Below are 24,681 nucleotides of genomic sequence, written 5' to 3'. Positions count from 1 at the left end.
AGCTAATGTACTTGCACGTACAAATGCCCAGTCCCACAGCTATATCGATCGCATTCTTACCTGGAATCGATTTTTATAACTTTTTTAAGACTTATATACGCCCTGATATCATTGGTATCTACAAATCAAATTTGAGCACAATCGGATGGATGATGCCCGAGATCCTAGAAGACACACAGGCAGACAAACAGAACGGATTTTATATAATATATATATATATATATATATATATAGGTTTAAGAGACAGAATCCCCCTCAAGCAACTCAATTATCATTGAACGACATTATCCACGATAGGTACATATAGAACTAAATATTAAAATTATCAAAATTAATACCTATAATTCTTATTTCAAATCATATACTTTACATTCTTGGACTTTACATTCATGTGCACACGAATTTATGGAAGTATTAAAAGCTAAAATAAGACTAATCTACACCCAGAAGGAACGAAAAATTAAATGTAAACATAAACTGAATTGCCTATTTAATGAGATAATATTTCACTCTTTAGAAAATAAATAAAACCCTAATTTTAAATCAAAAGATGTAATCATAATACTTAGATGCGAGTGGCTGTGTGGTAGGTAGCTTACTTACCAACCACATGGTTCTGGGTTCAGTCCCACTGTGTGGCACCTTGGCAAGTGTCTTCTACTAGAAGCCTTGGGATGACCAAAGACTTATGAGTGGATTTGGTAGACAGAAACTAAAAGAAGCCCGTCGTATATATGTGTATGTGCGTGTATATGTTTGTGTGTCTGTGTTTGTACCCCCAACATTGCTTGACTAAATGCGGTGCTTCAGCTTGGCTGCAGTCAAGTAAAAGAGTAAAAGAATAATGTATAATCATATCTTACTTTTTAGTATAACTAGAATATATCTACTTATTTATATATAAATGTAAGATGACATTTAATTAACTTCTAATTTCAGATATTTTAGTTTCTTAATAAAAATTTATAGTATACTATTAGATGGTATTATTCTAAATTTTTAATCTTAATTTAGAAACTCAATTTTAAGAATTATAGTTTAATCAATATATATATTAATTGTATTATAATTATAAAAATAATTTTTTTACTGACTTTTTCTTATTTCAAAATATTTTTAAATATTTTAAATATTTCATAATTATATGTTGAGTAATTCAGTTTACCTATTTACTGACCTAGAAATTTATTATTTATCAAAGTTAAAATATAAATAAAATAAATTTACCAAGAAAAAAATTAGACTATTCCCATCATACACTTCCGGCTTCTCCTGATTTATTATTATTCACTTCCATTACACGGTAATTATAAATTATAGAAAATACCTTTTAAGAACTTTTAAATGTCAATAAGAATTATCTCCCCTACATAGTAGCTCTCAATGCTGGATTATACGATTGCTAGTAGGCATGTTGAATTCGTGGAGAGAAAATTACCATACAGATAAGTTAACATTTCTTTTTACTACTTTTATTTCACATTTCTCTTCATTATTTACCAAAGTAAAATTATTCCAACAACTTCTAGTTATATAATTTTAGTTTGTCATGTCTTAATATACGATGCAAATAGCAAAATAAGTTCATATAATCTACACCTGAAGATTGGCAATACAATTTTTTTAATATGGTATTGTATTTAGAGAAATTCTATTTCAGCAATATCAAGGAATATGTTGTCATAATAAAGTGTAGAGATTGGACTGGATTGCTTACATTCAGTCCACTGTGGGAAGAAGTCCTCAGCATGTACTTACCACAAGCTACTTACCACAAGTCTGATGGGCAGGCTGTGAATTTGAGCTTGGGGTCATACTAGTTTGATGAGCCTGCTCTGTCACACTAGCTCAACATGGCTTGGCAGAGTTCTTATACTCCTACCCAGGAGCAGTTAAATCACTTACATGTACTCATTTTATTGGCCCCAAAATGATGAAAGGCAAAGTCAACTTTGGTGGAATTTGAACTCAGAATATAAGGATGGACGAAATGGACTAAGACTTTCACCTGGTGTACTAATGATTCTGTCAGCATGCCACTGAAGTGTCCAGAATATGTGCGTATGTGTGTGTATGTAAAAGAAGTCATTCATCATCATCATCATCGTTTAACGTCCGCTTTCCATGCTAGCATGGGTTGGACGGTTCAACTGGGGTCTGGCAAGCCCGAAGGCTGCACCAGGCCAGTCAGATCTGGCAGTGTTTCTACAGCTGGATGCCCTTCCTAACGCCAACCACTCCGAGAGTGTAGTGGGTGATTTTATGTGCCACCGACACAGGTGCCAGACGAGGCTGGCAGACGGCCACGCTCGGATGGTGTTTTTTATGTGCCACCGACACAGGTGCCAGACGAGGCTGGCAGACGGCCACGCTCGGATGGTGTTTTCTTATGTTCACCGACACAGGTGCCAGACGGGGCTGGCGGACGGCCACGCTCGGATGGGTTTGTTATGTGCCCTCAGCACGGAGGCCAGTCGTTGCGGTACTGGCTACGATCCACGTTCGGATGGTTTTCTATGTGCCACCGGCACTGGTACCACAAGGATACAAATTCCATTGATGTTCATCTATTTTGATTTGGTTCGATTTGATTTGATTTGATTTGATTCGATTCTCACTTGCCTCAACAGGTCTTCACAAGTGTCACAAGAAGGAAGGTATGCACAGGTGGACTGACTACGTCCCAGGTAGGGACCACGGATTATGGCTTCACTAGTCTTGCCGGGTCTTCTCACGCACAGCATACTTCCATAGGTCTCGGTTTCTAGTCATTTCCATGGTGAGACCTAACGTCCGAAGGTCGTGCTTCATCACTTCGTCCCAGGTTTTCCTGGGTCTACCTCTTCCACGGGTTCCCTCAACTGCTAGGGATTGGCACTTTCTCGCACACCTATCTTCATCCATTCTCGCCACATGACCATACCAGCGCAATCGTCTCTCTTGCACACAACAACTGATGCTTCATAGGTACAACATTTCTCTCAAGGTACTAACGCTCTGTCGAGTAAGTACACTGACATTACACATCCATCGGAGCATACTGGCTTCGTTCCTCACAAGCTTACGCATGTCCTCAGCAGTCACAGCCCATGTTTCACTGCCATGTAGCATAGCTGTTCGTACACATGCATCATACAGTCTGCCTTTTACTCTGAGCGAGAGGCCTTTAGTCACCAGCAGAGGTAAGAGCTCCCTAAACTTTGCCCAGGCTATTCTTATTCTAGCAGTTACACTTTCAGCGCACCCGCCCACTACTGACTTGGTCACCTAGATAGCGGAAGCTATCAACTACTTCTAGTTTTTCCCCCCGGAAAGTGACGGAAGTTGTTTTCTGCAGATTTTCGGAGGTCAATGCTCCAGAGCATCTGCCACATACAAAAACTATCTTCCCAGTTAGCCTACCTTTGACATTGCTGCACCTCTTATGTGTCCATAGCTTACACTGGGTACATCTTATAGAGTTTCTACCTACACCTTTTCTACAGGGCCATCTTCCTGAGGATATTTGTGGATTTTCTAACTTTCTACTTATTAGTACTTTGGTTTTAGCTAGGTTGACTCTAAGGCCCCTCGATTCTAAACCCTCCTTCCACACCTGGAACTTCTCCTCCAGTTCTGATAGTGACTCAGCGATTAGAGCGAGGTCGTCAGCATAGAGGAGCTCCCAGGGGCAACCTGTCTTGAATTCCTCCACAATTGCCTGGAGGACTATGATAAAAGGAGGGGGCTGAGTACTGGACCCTGGTGGACCCCAACCTCTACCTTGAATTCTTCTGTGTACATGCTGCCAACTCTAACCTTACTTACGGCATCTCTGTACATGGCTTGCACAGCCCTCACCAGCCATTCATCTATCCCTAGTTTCCTCATTGACCACCAGATGAGGGATCGGGGGACCCTATCAAAGGCTTTCTCCATGTCAACGAAAGCCAGGTACAGGGGCTTATCTTTGGCTAGGTATTTCTCCTGCAGCTGCCTTACCAGGAATATAGCATCAGTGGTGCTTTTCCCTGGACAAACCCAAACTGCATCTCATCTAAACTAACTCTCTCTCTAATTAGTTGGGCTATGACCCTCTCCGTAACCTTCATTACCTGATCCAACAGCTTGATACCTCTGTAATTATTTGTATCCAGGGCATCACCTTTACCTTTGTAGCAGTTGACTAGTATGCTGCTACACCAGTCATTGGGTATGACTCCTTCGTGTATCACTGGTTGACTAACGGGTGACTAGGTTATAGCCGACACTGCCAGATATTTTGAGCATCTCTGCAGTAATTCCTGATGGGCCTGGGGCTTTCCCTGTCTTCATGCTTCTAATTGCCTTAGCTACCACGGAACTATCAACTCGGATAGCTGGTCCCTCTGTTGGCTCAACATTCGGCAGACTCTCTTTATCCCATTCATTTTCTTTATTCAGCAACCTTTCATAGTGGCATCTCCAAACCTCTCTCTTTGCATCCTCATTTAGCGCAAGTGAACCATCATCCATGCGAACACACTTCTCTCCTACCACATCACGATTCTCTCTCACACACTGTCTTGCAACACGAAATACCTCAAGTCTTTCATCCTCACGGCTCATTATTTAAAACAAATCATTAATATTGATATACAAAAGAAATCATTAGATAATTAGGGTGATTCCAGTATGTTAGCAATAATCGGATTCATTCCATCAATCTTATTTTCAAGAAAAGTGTTAGTTAAACTCAACTGTTGCAAACTAGAATGGAATGTCAAACCAATTAAGCAACATCCAGCAAAAATTAAATAAGGCTGCCAATTTACCATTATCTCTCAATTTCATTTTATTATTTGTCATTTTAAAGTGTTTTGGATCTTGGAAGTATTCTGAGTTTAGAATCAACACTGGAAACTTATTTGTTCATAAAACTTGAAGCTAGTATACTTCTATAGCAATAAAGCATTTAGAATGGAGCTGGCTACTTTTGTTACATTATTAATCTGGTTCTCTACACAATTATCATGTTGGCAAATGAAAATTACTATTTAATGCTAGACTGTTTAAAAAAAGTTTTTAAAATGCTAAATAAGAAGAAATAATAATAGTTACTTTATTTAAAAAGAAATGTAGAAATCAATTCTTTACTAATTTTATTTAGTGTTGCTTCAGGTAAACAATAATCTTCGCAGCATTTATCTTATCGTTCCAGGCCATATTTTACTGAGAGAACAGCTCCAAGCATCGGAAGTTACCTCTTATTTCTCAATTCTGTTTTGATAACATTCATGCTGCTGAATAATCTTTCTACCTTGGCATCTGAATTAGGTAATATTAAGAGATTAACAACAGATGCTGCAACATTGCTAAAGGGATTTTTTCCATTAGCATTTTTGTAATAAAAAAGTTTCTTCTAAAATGTTTCTGTACTGGTCGTGTTGGTTCATATAAACAAATGAATACAATTATATTGAAATTCAACTCTTGCTATGTTATAAGTATTTAAATTTATTTAAATTCATCAAATCGAAAAGTGGAATAATTCATTCCTGTATACATGTTTCGAAATATTTTCTCCAGAAAAACATTTAATATTCTTAAATACTCTTCAATCAATGGCAGTGCTCCAGCATGGCTGAAATGAGTAAAAGTAAAAGTATGAACAGTATTCTGTTGTGTCTGGGGAGAGTCATTTTCTTTTTGTGCCTCATAATGTAACACACTCACTGGTAAAATTTTAATTTTTTTTAAAAGTGGAAATTTTACTGGTGCATGTGTTACATAATAAGGCACAAAAAGAAAATGACTCTCCCCAGACACAACAGAATATGCTTCAACACACGAACTCATATAAAGAATCTTGCAAACCAAATCCAAAAACGAAATATGAACAGTATGTTATGTCAGAAAACATTTCTCAATCTTTGCTTAATATTTTCCCCTTCATCAGATGTTATTTTCTAGAACATCATTTCTGATTCTGTTGTGTCTGGGGAGAGTCATTTTCTTTTTGTGCATTATAATGTAACACACTCACCGGTAAAATTTCCACTTATTTCTTATTTTTATTTTCTAAAATTTTCATTGCACCTTGCAAACTTTCCAATAGTCTTGACTCTCAAGACTATTGAGAAATAAGTGGAAATTTTACCGGTGAGTATGTTACATTATAAGGCACAAAAAGAAAATGAGTCTCCCCAGGCACAACAGAATATTCTTCAATGCACGGACTTATATAAAGAATCTTGCAAACCAAATCCAGAAACGAAATCATTTCTGATATTTTTCTCTCAAAACTGTAGCCAAAATTCTAAATTGAAAAACTTTTCTAAAGAAAAGATTTTCAGTTTAGAATTAGGATCAAAGGGATTTAGTCCACTTCTTACAAGTTCTAAAATATTTACAATTGCTTTGGGTAAATGAGAAAGATTTGTAGAGAAGCATTGGTTTATTCGCCATTCTTTATTCAATATAATTATCAAACTTCTTGAACATACTCTGAGACAGGATTTAAGAATAAAGCATATTCTTACATTCAGATAAATTTCATATATAACAGTTCTTTAATAAAGTACTCACCTCCCGTGCTCATCATTTTAAAGTGGATTTGAATTTAGCCATTGATTCAAATTCTATTCACGACAACTTTAGTAGATAACCATCTTCTTGCACGTCTGTTTGAAATCTTTAGTGGTTCTTTTTCATTAATAGCAAAGTACAACTGCTTATCAGATGCTTATCTAACTGAAGAAGTGAGAAGACCACTTACAAGTTTCTATTACCAAAAATTTTGAAGTTTCTAGTGACAGACATTCAGCACATATATGGTTATTGCCAATTTCAAAGAATGAAACACCTAAAGAGAAATAATGGTTAGAACAGTTAATTTGTGACTGATACCACTTTTAACTCCTAGCGTTATCAGTTCCAATAAGCAATAGATTTTCCAGCTTTTATTCCTTTTCCTCTAAGTTTTCTTTGTTTGTTTGTTTGTTTTTTTTCCTTTTTTTTTTAAGCATTTACGACACCATCTGCAGAACACCTTTCAGAAAACTAAAATACCAAATCAAGATACGTATACATAGCTTTTTTTGTAATTGCTATTGAAGTATATTATATCCATTCCAAGAAGTTTGTCAACTGTGATATTATTGGATACATTTAATAGAAGACTGAATTTTCACATTCTATGTATCAGAAATCAAATTTTCATCACAGTGTGGTGCAAGTACATTATTTACACTATTTTCACATTTTCTATGAAGCATCTTTACTTTGAAAACAGTTTCACAGTTAGGTATTTTATTTTAGCACAAATTTACTAAATGATCCGCAACTATTAAAGGAAAAGCAAATACACATCGCTGTGTTTGCTGTAAGCGCTGAGGTCTCATCTCGTTTTCATTTAAAAAAACAATTGGTAACAATAATTGCTTTAAATGGATCTAGTGTCTTATGCTGTTTTTTCTTTTAATTGGCAATGGCTTGCCAACAAAATAGTTTGCTATGACATCACAAAACATGCAGTGTACTTTAGATGAATCAGCAGGAACTCCATACAACCATTTACTAACTGTTTGGCATAGCATGCAATTCTTTTTATAATTTCTTTAAAATGGTTACTGTTAAAATGAATAAATAAAAGAAAATAAATGAAATAAATAAATAAATAAAAGTTGAAAACTCTCAACTTCAATTAGTGACAATTTACTGAAAAATTGTGTCATGTAATAAGAATCACTGGAAGCTGGTGAGTATCAATGCTTTTGGCTTGAAAACTTGTTTTACACTAGAAAGCAAATTATTTTAATATCTTTCCTACCTTGTACAGAAAGCGGTCGAACCATTAAATAAACTGGTTATGTAGAGAAATATAAATATGCCCACCCAAGGAATTTCAACCATGTTTCGTGGTCTGCTACCACAACAGCTCCTTTATAGGATCCAGTTAGCTCAAGATATCATCAGGAGGAACCATGTCCAGTTTTGGCCCCTACTCCTCTACTATTTTGACATGGAGGGGTCCCCCCTAGTGCTATGAGAGAGACTTATTTACATGATCCAAGGCATCGGTTATCAAGCAATGTTGGGGGAACAAACACATACACACACACACACACACACACATATACATATATATATATATATACACATATATACGATGGGCTTCTTTTAGTTTCTATCTACCAAATCCACTCACAAAGCTTTGGTCAGCCCGAGGCTATAGTAGAAGACACTTGCTCAAGGTGTCACACAGTAGGACCGAACCCAGAACCATGTGGCTGGTAATCAAGCTACTTACCACACAGCCACTCCTATGCCATTATATAATAAAAATCTGAAGTACAGTTTGTTTCTGGTTGTCTCAGTCTTTGTTGTGTCACTGGTTTTGTGGCCGATTGCATTGAGAAGTAGGTTCAGTGTTGTGCAAATCCTTATCCACTCAAAACAAATTCAATGCATGGAAGCGTTTTGGACTCTTGGAACATTTGCATGAGATTACAGACATTAGGAAGTGGTCTTACTCAATCACAAATTGACTTCCACTACATACATACATACACACACATATACACTCATACGTACTTACGTATACACAAACACACACACACAAATATGCACATGTACACAGATACATACATACACAAGACATGCATGCACACATAGACACATGCATGTATGCACACATACATCTATACACTCACATACATACATACACACATACATACACACATACATACACACGTACATACACACGTACATACACACGTACATACACACGTACATACACACGTACATACACACGTACATACATACATACATACATACATACATACATACATACATACACACATACATACATACATACATACATACATTAAAGAGGAATCTGGATAAACTAGGATTTTCAGAAAAAGAAATCAGCCGGCTCATTTGTATATTACAAGTGCAATCTGTGAGTGGAACAGTAAAAATATGCAAGACTTTTCTCAAGTTCCAAATGTGAATTTGTCTGTGTTAACTACATCCCAAAGATGGAGCCTTTGTATCTTTGTTGGAAACAGGCTCCCTCCTCAGTGGAAGATTTATAATAATTAAAAAATAAAAGAGACATACATACATGCATGCATACATGTATGCATGCATACATACACACATTCATGATGGCTGCAAATTTGTGTTCAAGTATTACCATCACCTGATCGAAAGCCCTACACATGCAATGCTCATCTGTGACTTTTCGGTCCATCTAAAGATCTACATTCTTTACCACACAGCTGACAAGTGCAAATGCCATTGGAGCTCTTTTGTGATTCATTGCTCTTGGGCATTTTCACATGGTGCTTGAGGACTCCTGAGGGGGCACACTCCTTTCCACAAATCTGACACCTTTTTAATTCATTGGTAAAATGACTGCTGATGGCTTTTTAATGCCTCAATACAAAGACACACACACACACACACATACACACGCACACTCATGTCTGTATATTGTTGGTGTTTAGCTATTTTCGCTCCAGCCGCACTTTGCTCCCCACTTTCTCATCTTTCGCTCAGTGTTCTTATGGATTCATCCGCTGCCTCCTCATCTTTGCCTGTTTCACTCACTGTTCTCTTCTCACATCTTCACAACCTCATCTTCATCTTATCTCTCTCTCTCTCTCTCTCATTATCTCTTTATTTTCCTTTTATTATCCTTTTAGTGTGTGTGTGTGTGTGTGTGTGTGTGTGTGTGTGTGTGTGTGTGTGACTTCAGGCTTACTAGTAAAGCAATGGGTATCTGAAATATTCAATGAATTGGTTGGCATCTGGAAGAGCATCCACCTATAGAAACAATACCATAATTGAGATGTTGGAACATGAATTTGTCCTTTGACTTACCAGATCCTGTTGTACCATTCTTCTCATGCCAACATGGAAAACAAATGTAAAATCGTAATGATGATGATATTTAATACTAAAAGTGTTTAAAAAGGTGTTTGAAAAAAAAATGTTACTTTTCCTGCTAGGTGCTTTAAATTCCACAACAAACAATATAGAAAATTGCTAGATTTAGCATTAAAAATATTATATTTGCAACATTGCAACTCTAGTGTAAAATAAAATTTAGAAATTACACCTGCAGCAATAGCAGTAATCAACAAAGGAGTCTCTATGGGGTTACCCAACCTGTTAGAAATATTCTTCAAACCACACCCAACTGCGACTAAAAGAATATATAACACTTTGGATACTATAATCTTAGAAACTCTATGAATAAAAGACAGGATGGTCACAGCTGGAATGCCTTTGATAACAGCTCTATTTGATCGGGGCTGACTTTGTGCAAAACACCAACATCAAGAAATAAAAGATGAATAGAAAGAAAAATTTTGTCCAAAGACTGTTTGATGTTTATATGCAGTTTCCAGTCTATTATTCAGACGCACAGAATATCTTATCTGAAAGTTGCTTTTGTGTGTCTGCTTACATTTACTTATCTCTTCCATATTGAAAATCTGTACGAATTGTATCTCTTAGTTTAATATTTATATAAAATGAAATACTTGTTGTTAAGTTAATGCATGCAATGTCTCTTTATTCATTTAGTTTGGCAGGCGGGGGTCATACTTACTTAAAAGATTTAACGCCTTGTGTCTGAAATACGAAATGGGAACCAATAGTTTTCTCTCTATTGATTTCCTGTTATATGAAATATGTGAAGAAAAGAGGAAATAGAAAATAAGAAAGATGGAAAGAAAATGAGAAAAGGAAAGAGAAGGAATGAAGGAAAATAGAAGTAGTAACAACAACTGATTTCTGTTACTTGCCACTAGGGCAAATGATGTGGGAATATTACAATGTAAATTACAAAATGGTATGAATTTTAAAGAACCGATTATGGACATAGTCATGCAAAACAAAAGTATAAATTAGGAGTAGAATGAAATGTTCTAATAGGGGACAGTCCCCTAGAGCCAATTAACCCTTTAGCATTTAAACTGGCTGTTTCCAGCCAAAACATTCCAAATGTTTAACGTTCAAATTAGACTGATCAAAGCTCTCACATCTACTCTATAATAACGTTGTTCTAAAACTAGATAATCATATTATTGAAATCTTTAAGCTACAAGATAATCCCTGATTAATACAAAACAATGTGAATAGATCAGCAGCATTGCATTTGGTAAAATAATCTGAATGCTAAAGAATTAAAGAACCCTATATACTATGGATTACTCTGAATACCAAGGGCAAGGGTCTCCTTCTGGTCATGTTTTCCAGCTTGTAGACATTTACTGAATGCTGGGCCAATTCACTTGGGCCACTCTAGCCAGTTATGTCCACTTTTCAGCAGATACAGTGGAGAAGGGTACTTGTCTCAGTTTCCTTTTGAAGCAGAACTCAAAGTTGATGAGGGTTTGATTGACTGTAAAATAATTATCTTAAATCCTTTCAGTTTTGTCAATTATGCAATCTCTTTTGCCATTGCAAACAGAGGGAAAGGGTTTGCTCGCTTTTGGTCATAGGAAGATGATAAAAGATCCTTGGAATGGATTTGAGTAATAGCTACATCTATCCTACTTGCAATGATGACTGTTTGACATAATATCAGAAGACTACAATGCTTAGACACTGAATGATTCTTTTACTCTTTTACTTGTTTCAGTCATTTGACTGCAGCCATGATGGAGCACTGCATTTAGTCGAGCAAATCAACCCCAGAATTTAATCTTTGTAAGACTAGTACTTATTATATTGGTCTCTTTTGCCGAACTGCTAAGTTACGGAGACATAAACACACCAGCATCGGTTGTCAAGCGATGTTGGAGGGACAAACACAGACACACAAACATATACGCACACTCACATACACATATACATACATATATACGACAGGCTTCTTTCAGTTTCCATCTACCAAATCCACTCATAAAGCTTTGATCGACTTGAAGCTATAGTAGAAGACACTTGCCCAAGGTGCCACACAGTGGGACTGAACCCGGAACCATGTGGTTCGTAAACAAGCTACTTACCACACAGCCACTCCTATGCCTATATGGGTACAAAATGATTTCATCATTCTGAGTGTGTCTCAGACAAACCTGACATATATTGAATTTATCCTGGAATGGTGATATAGCATGGCTAACCCAAACATTTCTGGAAATTGCCTACTCTCCATGCTGCAAAAACCTGCAAAGACAATACATGTATTCATTACTTCTGGCTGGCCATTTACAGACAGCTTCCATCCAGCACAATTCTGGACAAACTAGTGACCCCACTAGTAATCTTAATCCAGATCTTAACCACTTGGACATCTAGATCAAACAAGCCTACAAGTGCCTTGAGAGAGCTAATTGTCTAACAAACCACAATGCTTGAAAGCACTGACCAGCCTCTCCAGGTACCAGCAGGCCAGCACAATAAATTGATCTGGTAAATATGTGCTTCTGTTATTAACTTATACTTCAGTACGTCTTAAAATAATAATATCAACTACCTTGATTTTTTGTTGTACCTGACACCTTCATGGCATATACTAACACTGTCTTCCTCTACCATCAACACTGAAAAATGTACAAGAGAGACAAGAGGGAATATTTGTAAAGCTGTGAACATTTGATTTCAAACTCATCTGGAACATTTATTCTGACCACAACTTAGATACTGCTGCCTAGTGAAGGAATGTGGCTGCTGAAAATAGGACCAAACTAGCTGCACTGTGTGGTACCCCATGAAAAGCTTTCTTCAGATCAAGAATGTTAGGTGTAGATGCTTGCACTTAGTGCAGAACTTCCTTTGTTGTTGTCTCACAGAACAGAGCTCAGTGTATCAATGAGTGATACACTGTCCAAGCACAGACATGAACAGCATCTTATGTAAATTAATTCTCTTCCAAATCAGTTGTAATAGTAATCTTTTCTGTAACTCGGTCCATCAGATTGATACTTCTGTAATTACTTCTTTCCAGAGCATTTCTTTTGTCTCTATAACAGCTGATGATGATACTACTACAGTAATTATTATGATTCATTTATCACTGAACTACCCAAGTGGTCATCTGAGTAATAGACTTCTTTTTTTTGTTGTTGTTGATATTTTGGATATTATAGGCGCAGGAGTGGCTTTGTGGTAAGTAGCTTGCTTACCAACCACATGGTTCCAGGTTCAGTCCTACTGTATAGCACCTTGGGCAAGTGTCTTCTACTATAACCCCAGGCTGATGAAAGCCTTGTGAGTGGATTTGGTAGACGGAAACTGAAAGAAGCCCGTTGTATATATGTATATACATACATATATATGTGTGTTTGTGTTTGTTCCCCCAACATCACTTGACAACTGATGCTGGTGTGTTTGCGTCACCATAACTTAGCAGTTCGGCAAAAGAGACCCATAGAATAAGTACTAGGCTTGCAAAGGATAAGTCCTGGGGTTGATTTGTTCGACTAAAGGCAGTGCTCCAGCAAGGCCACTGTCATATGACTGAAACAAGTAAAAGAGTAAAAGAGTACAGCTGTCCACTTCAATATTTATTCCCTCAGTTGGGTTTACTTCAGAGGGTCCCTCTTTTTCTTATGCATAACCATTCAGCAATCTCTTGTAGTAAAATTTCCAGGTTTGATTCTTTTCTGCATTGGTGAATGTAAAGGCATTGCTCTCATTCTGAATGCACTTTTCGTCAACAACACCCTGATTCACACTAAAACATGCTTTAAAATTTGGAGCACATCTTACCTTTGCTCTCTCATCACAGATTATTGGAAAGCTTCTGTCCAAGTTATGCACTGTACCCTGTCATGTCATAACCCATGTAAGATCTTATTCATAAAGCAACTTTTGATGGAAGATGTTTGATCCATGACCATCCTGTTTTGTACATCAGGGACAATATTGTTCAATGGGAATTTCCATTTTTAAGACAGCAGACTGATTTGAAGGAGATTTGGCTGCTATTTCTAGAAAGTCAAGAAACTGCATACAGACTTCCTCATTAGTTCATCCATGATCATGTGTGTTGGGTGACAATAGCAATGATGTTATAATAGTGTTCCGAAGTGTTTGTAGACGAGTCTGTATATTTCACAGTGATTGTACATGTGGTAGAAGGAACTTTGAAGGTCACAGTCTATTACAGATCATGAAAACTGATCTTAGTTTCTTATGAAGTGAGAATGTGAACAATTGTAAGAATAGTGCAAAACATTTTGGCCATCTCCCTAGATTCTACTAATCATTTCCCAAAGAATTATTTTCAAACTAATAATAATTGCAGAAAAGATTGTTTTCCAACATAACATGGCAGTCCTGGTCTAGGACGAATGTTTCTGTAATTTAGCCCCAGGAGACATCGTCTCCAGCTGGCTATATGACACGATTTGTGCCCTTACAGATCGTGTCATATAGCCAGCTGGAGACGATGTCCCTTGGGGCTAAATTACAGCAGCATTCGTCTTAGACCGGGCGGGGGGGCTGCAATGTTATGTTGGAAAACAGTCTTTACTACAAAGTACTGTTGCTGAATATCTCACACTGTGAGATTTAAAATAGTAATTTTCTAATAATTGTTTCTCACTTATGCACAATACCAACAGTTTTTGAAGGAAGGGTGAAAGCCAATTACGTTGATTGAGAACAATAGATTTCGATGTAGGTCTGTGATAACTGTATTCTAGCTACTTGTGAAATAGAAGAGGTTAGAAGGATCAAGTAGCGAAGACATCATTTTACTTAGCTAAGGCATCTGGCAAATATAACTACTGTCACAGGAAAACTATTGTTTTACCTTGAGAAAAGTGCTGTAGAACTGTTAATTTAAATTTGGCTATGGTGGATCGAATCCACCCCCATGCCTGCAAGATCCACTACATATTGTTTTGAATATATTAAGCATTATCTTGTAGCTTTAAGATTTCCATGATATGATTGTATATTTTTAGAGAGATATTGTAAGGTAAGTGTGGGCGACCAGATTGGCCATTCTGAACATATTAGAATATTTAGGTTGGATATGGTTAGGTTAAATGCTGAAGGGCCAAAATCAACCCATGAGGCATGATTTCTTCTTTTTTTTTCCAAGATTCATAGATACAAGTTCTTTCTCTGGCTAGGCTATAAAAAAGATGCAAATTAGAAAATTGGTATTAGTAGACTATAACAAAATAATGGTAGAAAACAGAGGGTTAGTCATGCAACAGAGACTGTACAGTTATTAATTATATGTATGAATTGGAGGGAAGTTTAGATATTCATTGAAGAAACTTAGATATGCAGTGAAGACGATCAATATCCACATACACACATACAAAGAAGTTGTAAAGAGAGTATGATATATAAAACAAAAAAAAAAAACTAGCAAAAAATGAAAAAAAGGTGAAGATGGAAAACTGAAAAGAAAGAAAATCGTTTCATGGATAGTTTATCAGTCAAATACAAAAATATAGCAAAAGATGAATAATGGACTTTGGTGAATGATGAAGGAACTGAAAGAGAAACACAAACAGTTATGACTGCACAAAAACAGGCGATTAGACGAAACTTTTCTTCAAATAAAAATTGGCAGAAGGCTGCAAGATAGTCAATATCAGATGTGTGTTTAAAAGTAGAGGAAAGTTATAATTTTAGTGTGTAAATGGAGGAAGATGACATAAAATAAATGCAAAAGAAGACATGAGAATTTGGTAAAAGATATTCTAAAGGGAGATTAGTAGGAAATTTGGATTCAAAGCAGGTGAAAAAACGATACAATCATAAGTTAGAAGCTGCTTGTGAAAATATATGATCTAATGGGGTTTAGTAATGCAAATTAATAATGTATCAGAGACACAGAGACAATACTTATGATAACAGAGATATAAAGGAAGAAACAAAATACGATTATAGATTTTGCTATACGAAATGATAGCGAAATATAAAGAAGTTAAAGAAACGGAAAACATTTAGAAGTGTTTCAGCTTGAGCAGTAGAGAAACAGTGAGGAAACAGTGAGACGTGAGAGGGAAATTCATCCATGTTGTCATGGGATTGCTAGAAACAACATCAAAACAGTCGGTGAAGAGGACGGGAGAGACTGGTATTGAGACTCTGACAGCAGAGTTACGCAAAACTGTCATCCTCTATTCAACGAGGGCCGTTTGAGATGTAGAGAGATTTGATATGAGTGGAACATCAAACGGGATGCCGTTGACATAATCGCTATGATGATGATGATAATAATAATAATAATGATAATAATAATATTAATAATAACAATGAGAATGATAATAATAATGATAATAATAAAAATAATGATAAAAATAATAAAAATATACAATCCTATATTCTGCAGGAATGCGAAAAGAGATGCTTGACATTTGAGGAGACTTGTTGTCACCAGACCTCATGATTGAATACCTGCTAAGTAAATTAGCATTCACTAGCAGAGTAGTGGTAGTAGTAGTAGCAGCAGCAGTGGTGATGGCAGCAGCAGTAGTGGTGGTAGTAGTAGTAATTTCAAATTTTGGCACAAGGCCAGTAGGTTTGTGGGAGGGGGCAAGTCAGTTACAGTACCCCCAGTATTCAACTGGTACTTAATTCATCGACCCAGAAAGGATGAAAGGCAAAAGAGGTCTTGGAAGAATTTGGACTCAAAAACCTAAAGATAGATGAAATGCTGCCAAGCATTTTTCCCAGCATGCTAACGAATCTGTCAGCTTCCTGCCTTAATAATAATAAGAGCACTCAGAGAGCACAAACCTCTGCCAACGCAACACCAACATCCTCTTAACAATTAACCAGAGATGATTTTTAAAATGAGAATATCTGAAATTCTCACAAATGTGAATACTAAAAATGCACCCAACCACTCTCAAAAATTAAGGAAAAGCAATAGAAAAATAATTCAGAATCCTTGTCTGGTATCAGATTGATCCCCAAATCTAATCCCTTCATGCCAGTCACAAGGCCAAACATCCCTGAAAGTTTCAACTGAATCCATCCAGTAGTTCTTGAGATATCTTGTCCACAGACAAACAAACAAACACAACTGAAAACAATACCTCTGCCTTCGCTAAGGCGGAGGTAATAATAATATTAATACTGAAAATTATTTGGAAGTGATTCTTGGCTTACCATCCTTGCAAGAGATTGATTTAAGGGGTACGACATATGTATGTGAGAACCATTACCTTCCATATTCTTTTACTTTTATACTTCTTTCAGTCTTTTGACTGTGGCCATGCTGGAGCACTGCTTTTTTAGTCGAACAAATTGACCCCAAGACTTATTCTTTGTAAGCCTAGTCCTTATTCTATCGGTTGTTTTTGCCGAACACTGCAAAGTTACCAGGATGTAAACACACCAGCATCGGCTCTCAAGCGGTGGTGGTTGTGGGGCAAACACAGGCACAAACATATAGATACATACATACATATATATATATATATATATATATATATATATATATATACACAACAGGCTTCTTTCAGTTTCCGTCTACCAAATCTACTCACAAGGTTTCGGTTGGCCCGAGGCTATAGTAGAAGACACTTGTCCAAGCTGTCACACAGTGGGACTGAACCTGGAACCATGTGGTTAGTAAGCATGCTTCTTACCACATAGCTGCATCATCATTATTATTAACATCACCATCATCACCATTGTCTTCAGTATCACCATCATCATTGAAGTTGTCATCATCGTTATTGGCATCGTCATCATTATCGTCATCATCTCTAAATCATTTGAGGAAGTCTGCTGCTTCAGCAAAGTAACACACATGCACATGCACACACATACATGCACACATGAAAAAAATTAACTGGCCAGCCACATAGCATATGGCTTGTATATAGCTTACTGGAGAAGGAGAATCTATGACCTGAAATGCAAAAGGGATGCAAGAAAGAAGCCAAGGGGAACTGTTGTTTTGTTGTATATTGACAGAATGATATTAAGTGAGGTACATATAAAAAGAAAGAAATTAGCTGTTGGTTGGATAGACAGCAAATAAAAACCCCACAATAACGTTCAGCTCTGTTGGTTCTTAGAGTGACTGAGAACTCTTAGGGGCCAATGACAAGATTAACAGTTTCTTAGAAAAAAAATCAATGCAATCTTGGGAAGTAGAACTAAAATGCAGAAATGAATCATTAGGAAATGTGAAAAGTCACAGGGGATATTTCAGGGAGACTTACCCCCTTCCCTACAAAGTTGCTGGCCTTATGCCAAAATGTTAAGCCATTATTAATATTATGGTATGACGTTTTGTTCTTACTTGAATTTGTATGAACTGCTCCCAATTCTGAGCCAAAATTATCAAGGGACAACAAAACAAGATTTTTTTCCCTCTAAAGACACAAACAGGTGAAGTGACACACAAACTGAAAAACGGTCAGAGGGTCATAAATATTATTATTATTATTATCATTATTATTATCATTATCATTATTATTATTATTATTATTATTAAGGTGGTGAGCTGGGAGAATTGTTAGCATGCTAGGCGAGATACTTGGCAGTATTTCATAAGCCTTTACATTCTGAGTTCAAATTCCACCGAGGTCGACATTGCTTTTCATCCTTTAAGGGTCGATAAAGTAGGTACCAGTCAAGTACTGGGGTCAATGTAATCAATCTACCCCCTCAAATCCAGCCCCAAAATTTCAGGCCTTGTGCCTATAAGAGAAAGAATTATCATTATTGCTAGTTTAAGGTGACTAGCTGACAGAATCATTAGTGTGTTGGGTAAAATGCTTAACAAAATTTTGTCCCACCTTATGTTCTGAGTTCAAACTCTACCAAGGGCTCTCATCATTTCAGAGTTCATTAAATAGGTGCCAGTTGAACATTGGGGTTAGGGTGACTGACTTACCCATCTTCTGAACCAGCTGGCTTTGGGTCAAAATTTGAAACTGTTATTATCTTATAACAATTCTGCTTGTTGTTGTGTTACTTAGCCCATTGGTAACGCTTTCATGTGATTAGAGAAATAGGAGAGTAAAAACAGGGAAAGAGAAAAAGGAGGAGGAAAAAAGAGGGAGGGAGAAGCGTCCATAACATGAGGTATGGGGGATGTAACTGTAATGCCATCATGTGATTAGCTGAAGGGAAAGAGGAGGAAAAGGAAAAGGGGAGAGAAAAAGAGGATAAGGTGAAGTGTGAGACAGAAAGAAGGTGAAAGAAGAAGAGAGATAAGGGGAGAAAGAAGGGAAAGAGAGGAGGTGGGGGATGGGAGAGATGGTGGTGGTGGAGATGGTGGTAGTGGGGGTGATTGGATATTGAAAAGGGAATTTTTAAAAAATTGAACCAAGTTTTTTTTATATATATAATCTATCTCTTAATAATAAATAAATAAATTTATTAATCCAGTTACATCAAATATTTTTTATTGATTACAATAAGTAATGATTACAAAAAAAGTTTTTTCAGAAATTGCATAAAAAATCAGATCAAGCCTTTTGAATGCTTGGTTGATTTGGACAAATTGGTAGGAGGTCAAAAAATAAAAAATAAATAGGTTAGTAATTATAAAAAAAAAACATCCTTTTCATGCAAGCAAGGTAGTCAAAAATGTATATAAAAAGCAAATCTCTTTAAGTCTGGAAATATAAAAATATAAATGTTATAAAAACTGTAGATCTATAAAATAAAGTTTATAAATGAATTTGGTTCAGCAGGTGGGATTTTGATGATTTTTTTGAAATTTGACAACGAAAATATGCTTTTTAGCTTTCATGGGAAATTATTATTCTGTATGTTATAGATAAAGCTCTTCTGATGAATTGATACTCAACAGAAGGGTGATTCAAAATTCAAGTCAGCAATACTTCTTGTTTGGTAGTTATGCGGGAGTAAATGGCAATGGATAATTTCATAGAAATAAGTATGGCAGTGATGATGAAATATTTTATGGAACTTAATGGCAGAGATGTATATCTTTATATATAAAAGTAAGGTTGTGTGGTGTCTGTCTCCTACGATTTAGATTCCTAACTACTCCCACATTTTGCGGTGCAGTTTAACCAAAACCGGGTATCTTATAGTTGTGATTCATATCGAGCCCTTCTGGGTATTAGCGTGCGTCTACGATGAGTCTACGATTTAAAAAAAAATTTACCATCATTTTTTTCCATTCTAATGCATGTTTTCGCTATTATATAAGGGAAGTAACTCTCTAAAAATGTCTACGATGAGTCAACGATTTATAAAAAAATTTACCATAATTTTTTTTCCATTTTTAATGCCTTTTTTTGCTATTTTTTGGTTATAACTCTCTAAAAATGCTTATATAGTTATTTCCCTTACAAACCCAAGCAATGCCAGGCGATACTGCTAATATATATATATATAAGGGGAAGGTTTACGAAAATAAACAAAAGACTAAGGCAGGTGGAGTACAAACAAACAAATGTATTAATATGGCACTCAGGAATAGAAATAGAACAAGTCTTTTACGTTTTGAGCCTACGCTCTTCGACAGAAAGACACACAGAAAAAGAAACAAGGAGAGAAAAAAATGCATGTAGGAGCTATATATATATATATATATATATATATGACAGCAGAGAACCTGAGGACCACTACTGCCAAACTAAAGAGAACCAGGTGAAAGGAGCAACAGCAGCAACCACAGCTCTCATCCCCTTTCACTTGCACCAGATGTGGTAGAGACTGCCATTCAATGATTGGTCTGCACAGCCACACCAGGAAGTGCAGATAAACCCACCACCTTTTCTGAGCTACACCATCATCTCTCGAGATGGACGGATGCTGCCGCCGCCGCCGCCGCCGCCGCCGGTATATATATATATATATATAGATATATATACTGTTGTGTCTGGGGAGAGTCATTTTCTTTTTGTGCCTTATACACACACACTTTACTCCACACAAGGACACATGTGGAGACACGAATCCACACTTATAGAGAAACATTGTGTTAACAACAAACAAAATGAGGACAAATATCTGTCAAATGTAAATGATTCCTCATCTCTTAAATATAGAACTGTACAATTCTATAGGTTAAAGGATGTTGATTATCTCTTTTATGATTTGGCTGAGTCTTCTCTCTTAAAGAAGCATAAAACTTTAACTAATTCTATCAAGAGGATATTTTCCAATAATCTGTGGAGCACATCTAGCTGCTGTTTCAAGAGGAAATGGAAACACTTTCTCTTTACTCTTTTACATGTTTCAGTCATTTGACTGCAGCCATGCTGGAGCACCACCTTTAGTCGAACACATCGACCCCGTGACTTATTCATTGTAAGCCTAGTATTTATTCTATCGGTCTCTTTTGCCAAACCGCTAAGTGACGGGAACATAAACACACCAGCATCGGTTGTCAAGCAACGCTAGGGGAACAATACACAGACACATAAATATATATAAACATATATACGACAGGCTTCTTTCAGTTTCTGTCTACCAAATCTACTCACAAGGATTCAGTCGGCCTGAGGTCTCTTTTGCCGAACTACTAAGTTACAGGGGCATAAACACACCAGCATCGGTTATCAAGCGTTGTTTGGGGGACAAACACAGAAACACAAACACATATATATATATATACAGATATACGACAGGCTTCCTTCAGTTTCCGTCTACCAAATCCACTCACAAGGCATTGGTCGGCCCGAGGCTATAGCAGAAGACACTTGCCCAAGATGCCACGCAGTGGGACTGAACCCGGAACCATGTGGTTGGTAAGCAAGCTACTTACCACACAGCCACTCCTGCGCCTAGTCTTTTTTGCAGTACAGAATGTGTTATCTTGTCACTTCCATCACTCTCTCTCTCTCTCTCTCTCCCCACTGTCTGTCTCTCTCTCTGATCAGATCCTTGCAGAAAGCAGCACCATTCAATTGTACACAGTCCTCGTGGTCGATGTCTCTGGGAGCTTCATCATGTTTGAAGCTCCATATGTTTAACATCAGAGGCAAAAAACCGACTGTTTTAATACTGCTTCTATATCCATTATCTAACATATTCAACTGCATTTTTAAGTGCTGTTATTGTTGTTGTTGTTGTTGTTGTTGTGGTCGTGGTTGCTAATTTCAAAATATTTGTCGAACTATTTAAAATTATTTCTTTTTCTATTAAATTGTCATTTAAATATTCATTAAATTTTTCATTTTGCTGTCAGTGCCCACTTTATGATGCAATTTATTCCTGAGCTCTTTTATATATTTATTTATTTATTTATTTATTCATTTATATTTATGTTTATTTTGATCAGTGCTGTATTCCTCTGAGGGCAATGTCTGGTAGACATTTTGATGTAAAATTTTGTGAAAAATGTGAAAACGAATAAAATATAAAATTTAACAAAGACGAACATTTTTGCTTGTCTACCTTTAAATATCAAAAGCAGACATCTGCATATAAATAAAAGCCTTATTGACAAGAACTCTGAGGAAAGAATTTTTGCTTGGTAATGTTTGGAATAAAGTGAAGTCTTAGAGCAAAGCAAAAACAAAAAAAAAAAGTAAAAAAGATCTGAATACGGTGACAACAATAATAATTGTAATTATGATGATGATGATGATGATAATTATGATAATGATGATTATGATGACGATGACAATGATGACGACAATGACAATGGTAGTGGTGGTGGGGATGATGGTGATGATGAGACTGGTGATGATGATGATAACGATGTCGACGACAATGATGATGATGATGATGATGGTGGTGAAGATTGTAGGTATGATGATGATGCTATTGAAAATGGTGATGGTGATGGTGATGATGATGATGATAGTAATGAGGATAATGGTGGTGATGATGGTGATGAGATTGGTGATGGTGATGATGATGATGCTGATGATGATGCTGATTGTAATGATGATAATGGTGGTGATGATAGTGATGATGATGATGATGATGATGATGGTGATGAGAATGGTGGTGGTAATGGTGATGATGATGATAATGATGAGGGTAATGGTGGTGGTGGTTGTGGTGGTGACAATTGTGGCGATGATGATGATGATGGTGATGGTGGTGGTGATAATGATGATGATAATGGTAGTGGTGGTGGTGGTGACAATGGTGGTGATGATGAGAATGGGCTCGTATGCCGAGAGTAACTTATGAGAATCCAGTCGTAAAGCATGTTGAAAAACACCGAGTACTCCACAGACACGTGTGGCATGAATGTAATTCTCAAGTAGAACTAATGCTACACAGTGTTTCACGAGACTGCATCCTTGAATAACAATTATAGCCAAGCTGATAGGCTTCTACACAGTCTCCATCAACACAATTTCAATAACATGACATGGCAGCAGATGCCATAGTCTAGGACCAAAATCTGACACTTCACAGGTGCAAAGTAGAGTTCTGAACCCACACAAAAATAATAATAATAATAATAATAATAATAATAATAATGATAATAATAATAATAATAATAATAATAATAATAATAATAATAATAATGACGACGACGACGACGATGGATGTGCGGTGAAGAAGTTTGCTTTGTAACCACATGGTTGCAGTTTCAATTCCACTGCATGGCACCTTGGTCAAGTGTCTTCTACTATAGGCCTCGGCTCACCAATGACTTGTCAATGAATTTGGTAGACTGAAACTGAATAGAAGCCTATGATGTCTATATGTATGTATGTTTGTATGTAGGAGTAGCTGTGTGGTAAGTAGCTTGCTTACCAACCACATGGCTCCGGGCTCAGTCACACTTCGTGACACCTTGGGCATGTGTCTTCTACTATAGCCTCGGGCTGACCAAAGCTTTGTGAGTGGATTTGGCAGATGGAAACTGAAAGAAGCCCATTGTATGTATGTGTGTGTGTGTGTGTGTATGTTTGTTTTTGTACCCCACCATCACTTGACAATCGATGTTGGTGTGTTTACATCCAGGTAACTTAACAGTTCGGCAGAAGAGACTGATAGAATAAGTACTAGGCTTACAAAGAATAAGTCCTGGGGTCGATTTGTTCAATTAAGGGCGGTGCTCCAGCATGGCTGCAGTCAAATGACTGAAACAAATACAAGAATAAAAGAATTAATTTATATATGGATATACATGCACATACACACAGACACACAGACACTTATACACATGCATATACACATACATACATACATACATACATGCATATATATATATGTAGATATAGATATATATGCATACATTTATATATACATATGCATATATATATCCATCCATGTGTATATATATATATATATATATATATATATATATATATACATATATATATCTGTGTGTGTGTATGTGTGTACATGTGTGTGTGTGTATATAAATGCATATATATATATACATATACACACACGCACACACATGCATGCATGTATATATTTAGGTGTGGTTCTTCATGTTTATGTTTGTCCCCCTACAACTGCTTGACAACTGTGATTGAATTGTTCAACTGAACCCTTCAAGGCAGAGTCCTAGCATGGCTGCAGTCCAATGACTGACACAAGCAAAACGTACAAGATAAAAAAAACATGATGAATGAGATGACGTTTATGATAATAAATGATGAAAATATTTGATAAAAACATACAACTTTTCCAATTCATGTATTTGCAGCCATTTCAAACCTCTTAGAACCAATACATTTTTATGGCTTTATCACCTGTTTCCCATAAAAATGCAGTTTTATTGAAATTATACATTTAATACAAAGAAAATGAAGTATGATATATTTTTCTAGTTTATATTTCCATTTTACATTTTGTTTTCATAATTTACTTTGA

This window comes from Octopus sinensis, linkage group LG9 (assembly GCF_006345805.1).
Source record: "Octopus sinensis linkage group LG9, ASM634580v1, whole genome shotgun sequence".
Classification (NCBI taxonomy): Eukaryota; Metazoa; Mollusca; class Cephalopoda; order Octopoda; family Octopodidae; genus Octopus; species Octopus sinensis.
This window is presented reverse-complemented; position numbering follows the sequence as displayed.